The sequence below is a fragment of the Narcine bancroftii genome, chromosome 1 (assembly GCF_036971445.1).
Source record: "Narcine bancroftii isolate sNarBan1 chromosome 1, sNarBan1.hap1, whole genome shotgun sequence".
Lineage (NCBI taxonomy): Eukaryota > Metazoa > Chordata > Chondrichthyes > Torpediniformes > Narcinidae > Narcine > Narcine bancroftii.
In genome coordinates this window covers 286,716,771-286,729,175 of record NC_091469.1, presented here as the reverse complement: position 1 = coordinate 286,729,175, position 12,405 = coordinate 286,716,771, and positions in this window count along the sequence as shown.

The following is a 12,405-nucleotide window of genomic DNA, read 5'->3' as shown; positions in this document are numbered from 1 at the left end:
ACCCCTACCAAATTATCATCACACCATCCCAGTACAGAAACCCCTACCAAATTATCATCACACCATCCCAGTACAGAAACCCCCTACCAAATTATCATCACACCATCCCAGTACAGAAACCCCTACCAAATTATCATCACACCATCCCAGTACAGAAACCCCCTACCAAATTATCATCACACCATCCCAGCACAGAAACCCCTACCAAATTATCATCACACCATCCCAGTACAGAAACCCCTACCAAATTATCATCACACCATCCCAGTACAGAAACCCCTACCAAATTATCATCACACCATCCCAGCACAGAAACCCCCTACCAAATTATCATCACACCATCCCAGTACAGAAACCCCCTACCAAATTATCATCACACCATCCCAGTACAGAAACCCCTACCAAATTATCATCACACCATCCCAGTACAGAAACCCCCTACCAAATTATCATCACACCATCCCAGTACAGAAACCCCTACCAAATTATCATCACACCATCCCAGTACAGAAACCCCCTACCAAATTATCATCACACCATCCCAGCACAGAAACCCCCAACCAAATTATCATCACACCATCCCAGTACAGAAACCCCTACCAAATTATCATCACACCATCCCAGTACAGAAACCCCCTACCAAATTATCATCACACCATCCCAGCACAGAAACCCCCAACCAAATTATCATCACACCATCCCAGTACAGAAACCCCTACCAAATTATCATCACACCATCCCAGTACAGAAACCCCTACCAAATTATCATCACACCATCCCAGTACAGAAACCCCTACCAAATTATCATCACACCATCCCAGCACAGAAACCCCTACCAAATTATCATCACACCATCCCAGCACAGAAACCCCTACCAAATTATCATCACACCATCCCAGTACAGAAACCGCCTACCAAATTATCATCACACCATCCCAGTACAGAAACCCCCTACCAAATTATCATCACACCATCCCAGTACAGAATCCCCTACCAAATTATCATCACACCATCCCAGCACAGAAACCCCCTACCAAATTATCATCACACCATCCCAGCACAGAAACCCCTACCAAATTATCATCACACCATCCCAGCACAGAAACCCCTACCAAATTATCATCACACCATCCCAGTACAGAAACCGCCTACCAAATTATCATCACACCATCCCAGTACAGAAACCCCCTACCAAATTATCATCACACCATCCCAGTACAGAATCCCCTACCAAATTATCATCACACCATCCCAGCACAGAAACCCCCTACCAAATTATCATCACACCATCCCAGCACAGAAACCCCCTACCAAATTATCATCACACCATCCCAGCACAGAAACCCCCTACCAAATTATCATCACACCATCCCAGTACAGAAACCCCCTACCAAATTATCATCACACCATCCCAGTACAGAATCCCCCTACCAAATTATCATCACACCATCCCAGCACAGAAACCCCTACCAAATTATCATCACACCATCCCAGTACAGAATCCCCTACCAAATTATCATCACACCATCCCAGTACAGAAACCCCTACCAAATTATCATCACACCATCCCAGCACAGAAACCCCCTACCAAATTATCATCACACCATCCCAGTACAGAAACCGCCTACCAAATTATCATCACACCATCCCAGTACAGAATCCCCTACCAAATTATCATCACACCATCCCAGCACAGAAACCCCCTACCAAATTATCATCACACCATCCCAGCACAGAAACCCCCTACCAAATTATCATCACACCATCCCAGTACAGAAACCCCTACCAAATTATCATCACACCATCCCAGTACAGAAACCCCTACCAAATTATCATCACACCATCCCAGTACAGAAACCCCCTACCAAATTATCATCACACCATCCCAGCACAGAAACCCCTTACCAAATTATCATCACACCATCCCAGTACAGAATCCCCTACCAAATTATCATCACACCATCCCAGCACAGAAACCCCTACCAAATTATCATCACACCATCCCAGTACAGAAACCCCTACCAAATTATCATCACACCATCCCAGTACAGAAACCCCTACCAAATTATCATCACACCATCCCAGCACAGAAACCCCTACCAAATTATCATCACACCATCCCAGCACAGAAACCCCTACCAAATTATCATCACACCATCCCAGCACATAAACCCCTACCAAATTATCATCACAGCATCCCAATACAGAAACCCCTACCAAATTATCATCACACCATCCCAGCACAGAAACCCCTACCAAATTATCATCACACCATCCCAGCACAGAAACCCCCTACCAAATTATCATCACACCATCCCAGCACAGAAACCCCCTACCAAATTATCATCACACCATCCCAGTACAGAATCCCCTACCAAATTATCATCACACCATCCCAGCACAGAAACCCCCTACCAAATTATCATCACACCATCCCAGCACAGAAACCCCCTACCAAATTATCATCACACCATCCCAGTACAGAATCCCCTACCAAATTATCATCACACCATCCCAGTACAGAAACCCCTACCAAATTATCATCACACCATCCCAGCACAGAAACCCCCTACCAAATTATCATCACACCATCCCAGCACAGAAACCCCTACCAAATTATCATCACACCATCCCAGTACAGAAACCCCTACCAAATTATCATCACACCATCCCAGTACAGAAACCCCCTACCAAATTATCATCACACCATCCCAGTACAGAAACCCCCTACCAAATTATCATCACACCATCCCAGCACAGAAACCCCTACCAAATTATCATCACACCATCCCAGTACAGAAACCCCTACCAAATTATCATCACACCATCCCAGTACAGAAACCCCTACCAAATTATCATCACACCATCCCAGTACAGAAACCCCCTACCAAATTATCATCACACCATCCCAGTACAGAAACCCCTACCAAATTATCATCACACCATCCCAGTACAGAAACCCCCTACCAAATTATCATCACACCATCCCAGTACAGAAACCCCTACCAAATTATCATCACACCATCCCAGTACAGAAACCCCCTACCAAATTATCATCACACCATCCCAGTACAGAAACCCCTACCAAATTATCATCACACCATCCCAGTACAGAAACCCCCTACCAAATTATCATCACACCATCCCAGTACAGAAACCCCCTACCAAATTATCATCACACCATCCCAGTACAGAAACCCCTACCAAATTATCATCACACCATCCCAGTACAGAAACCCCCTACCAAATTATCATCACACCATCCCAGTACAGAAACCCCTACCAAATTATCATCACACCATCCCAGTACAGAAACCCCCTACCAAATTATCATCACACCATCCCAGCACACAAACCCCTACCAAATTATCATCACACCATCCCAGTACAGAAACCCCTACCAAATTATCATCACACCATCCCAGTACAGAAACCCCCTACCAAATTATCATCACACCATCCCAGCACAGAAACCCCTACCAAATTATCATCACACCATCCCAGTACAGAAACCCCTACCAAATTATCATCACACCATCCCAGTACAGAAACCCCCTACCAAATTATCATCACACCATCCCAGTACAGAAACCCCTACCAAATTATCATCACACCATCCCAGTACAGAAACCCCCTACCAAATTATCATCACACCATCCCAGCACAGAAACCCCTACCAAATTATCATCACACCATCCCAGTACAGAAACCCCTACCAAATTATCATCACACCATCCCAGCACAGAAACCCCCTACCAAATTATCATCACACCATCCCAGTACAGAAACCCCCTACCAAATTATCATCACACCATCCCAGTACAGAAACCCCTACCAAATTATCATCACACCATCCCAGTACAGAAACCCCCTACCAAATTATCATCACACCATCCCAGTACAGAAACCCCTACCAAATTATCATCACACCATCCCAGTACAGAAACCCCCTACCAAATTATCATCACACCATCCCAGCACAGAAACCCCCAACCAAATTATCATCACACCATCCCAGTACAGAAACCCCCAACCAAATTATCATCACACCATCCCAGTACAGAAACCCCCTACCAAATTATCATCACACCATCCCAGTACAGAAACTCCCTACCAAATTATCATCACACCATCCCAGTACAGAAACCCCTACCAAATTATCATCACACCATCCCAGTACAGAAACCCCCAACCAAATTATCATCACACCATCCCAGTACAGAAACCCACGACCAAATTATCATCACACCATCCCAGTACAGAAACCCCCTACCAAATTATCATCACACCATCCCAGTACAGAAACCCCTACCAAATTATCATCACACCATCCCAGTACAGAAACCCCCAACCAAATTATCATCACACCATCCCAGTACAGAAACTCCCAACCAAATTATCATCACACCATCCCAGTACAGAAACTCCCTACCAAATTATCATCACACCATCCCAGTACAGAAAACCCTACCAAATTATCATCACACCATCCCAGTACAGAAACCCCCAACCAAATTATCATCACACCATCCCAGTACAGAAACTCCCTACCAAATTATCATCACACCATCCCAGTACAGAAACCCCCTACCAAATTATCATCACACCATCCCAGTACAGAAACCCCCTACCAAATTATCATCACACCATCCCAGTACAGAAACCCCCTACCAAATTATCATCACACCATCCCAGTACAGAAACCCCCTACCAAATTATCATCACACCATCCCAGTACAGAAACTCCCTACCAAATTATCATCACACCATCCCAGTACAGAAACCCTCTACCAAATTATCATCACACCATCCCAGTACTGAAACCCCCTACCAAATTATCATCACACCATCCCAGTACAGAAACCCCCAACCAAATTATCATCACACCATCCCAGTACAGAAACCCCTACCAAATTATCATCACACCATCCCAGTACAGAAACCCCCAACCAAATTATCATCACACCATCCCAGTACAGAAACACCTACCAAATTATCATCACACCATCCCAGTACAGAAACCCTCTACCAAATTATCATCACACCATCCCAGTACTGAAACCCCCTACCAAATTATCATCACACCATCCCAGTACAGAAACCCCTACCAAATTATCATCACACCATCCCAGTACAGAAACCCCCTACCAAATTATCATCACACCATCCCAGTACAGAAACCCCCTACCAAATTATCATCACACCATCCCAGTACAGAAACCCCTACCAAATTATCATCACACCATCCCAGTACAGAAACCCCCTACCAAATTATCATCACACCATCCCAGTACAGAAACCCCCAACCAAATTATCATCACACCATCCCAGTACAGAAACACCTACCAAATTATCATCACACCATCCCAGTACAGAAACCCCTACCAAATTATCATCACACCATCCCAGTACAGAAACCCCTACCAAATTATCATCACACCATCCCAGTACAGAAACCCCTACCAAATTATCATCACACCATCCCAGTACAGAAACCCCTACCAAATTATCATCACACCATCCCAGTACAGAAACCCCTACCAAATTATCATCACACCATCCCAGTACAGAAACCCCCAACCAAATTATCATCACACCATCCCAGTACAGAAACCCACGACCAAATTTTCATCACACCATCCCAGTACAGAAACCCCTACCAAATTATCATCACACCATCCCAGTACAGAAACCCCCAACCAAATTATCATCACACCATCCCAGTACAGAAACCCCCTACCAAATTATCATCACACCATCCCAGTACAGAAACCCCCTACCAAATTATCATCACACCATCCCAGTACAGAAACTCCTACCAAATTATCATCACACCATCCCAGTACAGAAACCCCTACCAAATTATCATCACACCATCCCAGTACAGAAACCCCCAACCAAATTATCATCACACCATCCCAGTACAGAAACCCCTACCAAATTATCATCACACCATCCCAGTACAGAAACCCCTACCAAATTATCATCACACCATCCCAGTACAAAAACTCCCTACCAAATTATCATCACACCATTCCAGTACAGAAACCCCTACCAAATTATCATCACACCATCCCAGTACAGAAACCCCTACCAAATTATCATCACACCATCCCAGTACAAAAACTCCCTACCAAATTATCATCACACCATCCCAGTACAGAAACCCCTACCAAATTATCATCACACCATCCCAGTACAGAAACCCCTACCAAATTATCATCACACCATCCCAGTACAGAAACTCCCTACCAAATTATCATCACACCATCCCAGTACAGAAACCCACGACCAAATTATCATCACACCATCCCAGTACAAAAACTCCCTACCAAATTATCATCACACCATCCCAGTACAGAAACTCCCTACCAAATTATCATCACACCATCCCAGTACAGAAACTCCCTACCAAATTATCATCACACCATCCCAGTACAGAAACCCACGACCAAATTATCATCACACCATCCCAGTACAAAAACTCCCTACCAAATTATCATCACACCATCCCAGTACAGAAACTCCCTACCAAATTATCATCACACCATCCCAGTACAGAAACTCCCTACCAAATTATCATCACACCATCCCAGTACAGAAACCCACGACCAAATTATCATCACACCATCCCAGTACAGAAACCCCCAACCAAATTATCATCACACCATCCCAGTACAGAAACCCCTACCAAATTATCATCACACCATCCCAGTACAGAAACCCCCTACCAAATTATCATCACACCATCCCAGTACAGAAACTCCCTACCAAATTATCATCACACCATCCCAGTACAGAAACTCCTACCAAATTATCATCACACCATCCCAGCACAGAAACCCCTACCAAATTATCATCACACCATCCCAGTACAGAAACTCCCTACCAAATTATCATCACACCATCCCAGTACAGAAACTCCTACCAAATTATCATCACACCATCCCAGTACAGAAACCCCCTACCAAATTATCATCACACCATCCCAGTACAGAAACCCCCTACCAAATTATCATCACACCATCCCAGTACAGAAACCCCCTACCAAATTATCATCACACCATTCCAGTACAGAAACTCCTACCAAATTATCATCACACCATCCCAGTACAGAAACCCCTACCAAATTATCATCACACCATCCCAGTACAGAAACTCCCTACCAAATTATCATCACACCATCCCAGTACAGAAACCCCTACCAAATTATCATCACACCATCCCAGTACAGAAACCCCCTACCAAATTATCATCACACCATCCCAGTACAGAAACCCCCTACCAAATTATCATCACACCATCCCAGTACAGAAACCCCTACCAAATTATCATCACACCATCCCAGTACAAAAACTCCCGACCAAATTATCATCACACCATCCCAGTACAGAAACCCCCTACCAAATTATCATCACACCATCCCAGTACAGAAACCGCCTACCAAATTATCATCACACCATCCCAGTACAAAAACTCCCTACCAAATTATCATCACACCATCCCAGTACAGAAACCCCTACCAAATTATCATCACACCATCCCAGTACAAAAACTCCCTACCAAATTATCATCACACCATCCCAGTACAGAAACCCCCTACCAAATTATCATCACACCATCCCAGTACAGAAACTCCCTACCAAATTATCATCACACCATCCCAGTACAGAAACCCCTACCAAATTATCATCACACCATCCCAGTACAAAAACTCCCTACCAAATTATCATCACACCATCCCAGTACAGAAACCCCCTACCAAATTATCATCACACCATCCCAGTACAGAAACTCCCTACCAAATTATCATCACACCATCCCAGTACAGAAACTCCTACCAAATTATCATCACACCATCCCAGTACAGAAACCCCCTACCAAATTATCATCACACCATCCCAGTACAGAAACTCCCTACCAAATTATCATCACACCATCCCAGTACAGAAACCCCCTACCAAATTATCATCACACCATCCCAGTACAGAAACTCCCTACCAAATTATCATCGCACCATCCCAGTACAGAAACCCCTACCAAATTATCATCACACCATCCCAGTACAGAAACCCCTACCAAATTATCATCACACCATCCCAGTACAGAAACTCCCTACCAAATTATCATCACACCATCCCAGTACAGAAACCCCCTACCAAATTATCATCACACCATCCCAGTACAGAAACCCCCACCAAATTATCATTACAACATCCCAGCACAGAAACCACCTACCAAATTATCATCACACCATCCCAGTACAGAAACCCCTACCAAATTATCATCACACCATCCCAGTACAGAAACCCCCTACCAAATTATCATCACACCATCCCAGTACAGAAACCCCCTACCAAATTATCATCACACCATCCCAGTACAGAAACCCCTACCAAATTATCATTACACCATCCCAGTACAGAAACCCCCACCAAATTATCATCACACCATCCCAGTACAGAAACCCCTACCAAATTATCATCACACCATCCCAGTACAGAAACCCCTACCAAATTATCATCACACCATCCCAGTACAGAAACCCCCACCAAATTATCATTACAACATCCCAGTACAGAAACCCCCACCAAATTATCATCACACCATCCCAGTACAGAAACCCCTACCAAATTATCATCACACCATCCCAGTACAGAAACCCCCACCAAATTATCATCACACCATCCCAGTACAGAAACCCCTACCAAATTATCATCACACCATCCCTGTACAGAAACCCTCTACCAAATTATCATCACACCATCCCAGTACAGAAACCCTCTACCAAATTATCATCACACCATCCCAGTACAGAAACTCCCTACCAAATTATCATCACACCATCCCAGTGCAGAAACCCCTACCAAATTATCATCACACCATCCCAGTACAGAAACCCTCTACCAAATTATCATCACACCATCCCAGTACAGAAACTCCCTACCAAATTATCATCACACCATCCCAGTACAGAAACCCTCTACCAAATTATCATCACACCATCCCAGTACAGAAACTCCCTACCAAATTATCATCACACCATCCCAGTACAGAAACCCCTACCAAATTATCATCACACCATCCCAGTACAGAAACTCCCTACCAAATTATCATCACACCATCCCAGTACAGAAACTCCCTACCAAATTATCATCACACCATCCCAGTACAGAAACCCCTACCAAATTATCATCACACCATCCCAGTACAGAAACTCCCTACCAAATTATCATCACACCATCCCAGTACAGAAACCCTCTACCAAATTATCATCACACCATCCCAGTACAGAAACTCCCTACCAAATTATCATCACACCATCCCAGTACAGAAACCCCTACCAAATTATCATCACACCATCCCAGTACAGAAACCCTCTACCAAATTATCATCACACCATCCCAGTACAGAAACTCCCTACCAAATTATCATCACACCATCCCAGTACAGAAACTCCCTACCAAATTATCATCACACCATCCCAGTACAGAAACCCCTACCAAATTATCATCACACCATCCCAGTACAGAAACTCCCTACCAAATTATCATCACACCATCCCAGTACAGAAACCCCCAACCAAATTATCATCACACCATCCCAGTACAGAAACACCTACCAAATTATCATCACACCATCCCAGTACAGAAACCCCTACCAAATTATCATCACACCATCCCAGTACAGAAACCCCTACCAAATTATCATCACACCATCCCAGTACAGAAACCCCTACCAAATTATCATCACACCATCCCAGTACAGAAACTCCCTACCAAATTATCATCACACCATCCCAGTACAGAAACCCCTACCAAATTATCATCACACCATCCCAGTACAGAAACCCTCTACCAAATTATCATCACACGATCCCAGTACAGAAACTCCCTACCAAATTATCATCACACCATCCCAGTACAGAAACTCCCTACCAAATTATCATCACACCATCCCAGTACAGAAACCCCTACCAAATTATCATCACACCATCCCAGTACAGAAACCCCTACCAAATTATCATCACACCATCCCAGTACAGAAACCCCTACCAAATTATCATCACACCATCCCAGTACAGAAACTCCCTACCAAATTATCATCACACCATCCCAGTACAGAAACCCCCTACCAAATTATCATCACACCATCCCAGTACAGAAACTCCCTACCAAATTATCATCACACCATCCCAGTACAGAAACTCCTACCAAATTATCATCACACCATCCCAGTACAGAAACCCCTACCAAATTATCATCACACCATCCCAGTACAGAAACTCCCTACCAAATTATCATCACACCATCCCAGTACAGAAACTCCCTACCAAATTATCATCACACCATCCCAGTACAGAAACTCCCTACCAAATTATCATCACACCATCCCAGTACAGAAACTCCCTACCAAATTATCATCACACCATCCCAGTACAGAAACTCCCTACCAAATTATCATCACACCATCCCAGTACAGAAACCCCTACCAAATTATCATCACACCATCCCAGTACAGAAACTCCCTACCAAATTATCATCACACCATCCCAGTACAGAAACTCCCTACCAAATTATCATCACACCATCCCAGTACAGAAACTCCCTACCAAATTATCATCGCACCATCCCAGTACAGAAACCCCTACCAAATTATCATCACACCATCCCAGTACAGAAACCCCTACCAAATTATCATCACACCATCCCAGTACAGAAACTCCCTACCAAATTATCATCACACCATCCCAGTACAGAAACCCCTACCAAATTATCATCACACCATCCCAGTACAGAAACCCCTACCAAATTATCATCACACCATCCCAGTACAGAAACCCCTACCAAATTATCATCACACCATCCCAGTACAGAAACCCCTACCAAATTATCATCACACCATCCCAGTACAGAAACCCCCTACCAAATTATCATCACACCATCCCAGTACAGAAACCCCCACCAAATTATCATTACAACATCCCAGCACAGAAACCACCTACCAAATTATCATCACACCATCCCAGTACAGAAACCCCTACCAAATTATCATCACACCATCCCAGTACAGAAACCCCCTACCAAATTATCATCACACCATCCCAGTACAGAAACCCCCTACCAAATTATCATCACACCATCCCAGTACAGAAACCCCTACCAAATTATCATTACACCATCCCAGTACAGAAACCCCCACCAAATTATCATCACACCATCCCAGTACAGAAACCCCTACCAAATTATCATCACACCATCCCAGTACAGAAACCCCTACCAAATTATCATCACACCATCCCAGTACAGAAACCCCCACCAAATTATCATTACAACATCCCAGCACAGAAACCACCTACCAAATTATCATCACACCATCCCAGTACAGAAACCCCTACCAAATTATCATCACACCATCCCAGTACAGAAAACCCCTACCAAATTATCATCACACCATCCCAGTACAGAAACCCCCTACCAAATTATCATCACACCATCCCAGTACAGAAACCCCTACCAAATTATCATTACACCATCCCAGTACAGAAACCCCCACCAAATTATCATCACACCATCCCAGTACAGAAACCCCTACCAAATTATCATCACACCATCCCAGTACAGAAACCCCCTACCAAATTATCATCACACCATCCCAGTACAGAAACCCCCTACCAAATTATCATCACACCATCCCAGTACAGAAACCCCTACCAAATTATCATCACACCATCCCAGTACAGAAACCCCCACCAAATTATCATTACAACATCCCAGCACAGAAACCACCTACCAAATTATCATTACAACATCCCAGCACAGAAACCACCTACCAAATTATCATTACAACATCCCAGCACAGAAACCACCTACCAAATTATCATTACAACATCCCAGCACAGAAACCACCTACCAAATTATCATCACACCATCCCAGTACAGAAACTCCCTACCAAATTATCATCACACCATCCCAGTACAGAAACCCCTACCAAATTATCATCACACCATCCCAGTACAGAAACCCTCTACCAAATTATCATCACACCATCCCAGTACAGAAACTCCCTACCAAATTATCATCACACCATCCCAGTACAGAAACTCCCTACCAAATTATCATCACACCATCCCAGTACAGAAACTCCCTACCAAATTATCATCACACCATCCCAGTACAGAAACTCCCTACCAAATTATCATCACACCATCCCAGTACAGAAACCCCTACCAAATTATCATCACACCATCCCAGTACAGAAACTCCCTACCAAATTATCATCACACCATCCCAGTACAGAAACTCCCTACCAAATTATCATCACACCATCCCAGTACAGAAACCCCTACCAAATTATCATCACACCATCCCAGTACAGAAACCCTCTACCAAATTATCATCACA